Below are 1,592 nucleotides of genomic sequence, written 5' to 3' on the forward strand. Positions count from 1 at the left end.
ACAGTCGGGGCTCTTCCAGCCTTCCCTCTCCTGCCTCACAGGGACAAGCCTGTGGGCAGAGCCATCCTGTGGCTTGCAACATGGGTCTCTGCACAAGGTTGCTCCCCAAGCTCCAGGCTGGTGGACTGAAGAAGCCAGAGAAACCCAGGGAGGGTTCACGAGCTTGGCTCTCTTTTTTCCCCCCCAGTCCTTCTGCTGCCAACATGTTTTGAAATGGATAGTTTCTTCCCACCCTCCCCCCCCAAAAAAAAACAAACAAACAAGCTGGGCACAGTGTGTACACCTGTAATCCCAGTGGCTTGGGGAGACCGAGGCAGGAGGATCGCAGTTTCAAAGCCAGCCTCAGCAACTTAGCGAGGCCCTGTCTCTAAATCAAAAACAAACAAACAAAATGGGCTGGGGATGTGGTTCAGTGGTTGAGCATCCCTGAGTTCAGTTCCTGGTACTGAAGAAAACCAAAACAACAACAACAACAACAACAACAACAACAACAACAACAAATGTTTCTCCCTTTGCTTCCCCCCACTTTACCTTTTTTTTAAATTATTTTTTTCATCACAAAATATTTCAAAGATCAGACAAGAATAGAAAAGAACATAATGAATACTTATTTACCCTCCATTAAGCTGAATCAAATCTTAACATGTCATATTTGCATCAGATCTCATTTAATAAAGGCCAGCATCATTCTAAATGGAGAAAAATTGAAAGGATTCCCGCTAAAAACTGGAACAAGACAAGGATGTCTTCTTTCACCACTTCTGTTCAGCATCATCTTTGAAACTCTAGCCAGGCAATTAGACAAAAGAAAGAAATTAAGGGGATACAAAAAGGTAAAGAAGAACTCAAACTATCACTATTTGCTGACGACATGATTCTATATCTAGAAAATCCAAAAAATTCCACCAGAAAATTTCTAGAATGAATAAATGAATTCAGCAAAGTAGCAGGATATAAAATCAACACCCATAAATCAAATGCATTCCTATTCATAGTTATGAATCCACTGAAAGAGAAATTAAGAAAACTACTCGATTCACAATAGCTTAAAAAACAAAACAAAACAAAAAAAAACCTGGGAATCAAGCTAACAAAAGAGATGAAAGACCTCCATAATGAAAACTGCAGAACATTAAAGAAAGAAATTAAGAAAACCTCAGAAGATGGAAAGATCTTCCATGTTCCCAGATAGGCAGAATTAATATTGTCAAAATGGCCATACTACCAAAAGCGTTATACAGATTTAATGCAATTCCTATTAAAATCCCGATGATGTTTTTCATAGAAATAGAAAAAGCAATCATGACATTTATTTGGAAAAATAAGAGACCCAGAATAGCTAAAGCAATCCTTAGCAAGAAAAGTGAAGCAGGAGGCATCACAGTACCAGACCTGAAACTGTACTACAGAACAGTAGAAACAAAAATGCATGGTATTGGCACCCAAACAGACTTACAGACCAATGGTACAGAATAGAGGACACAGACACAAACCCACATAAACAGTTATCTCAGACTAGACAAGAGTGCCAAAAACATTCACTGGAGAAAATATACAGTATTCAACAAACGGTGCTGGCAAAACTGGAAATC

Source organism: Urocitellus parryii, chromosome 7 (genome assembly GCF_045843805.1).
Source record: "Urocitellus parryii isolate mUroPar1 chromosome 7, mUroPar1.hap1, whole genome shotgun sequence".
Classification (NCBI taxonomy): Eukaryota; Metazoa; Chordata; class Mammalia; order Rodentia; family Sciuridae; genus Urocitellus; species Urocitellus parryii.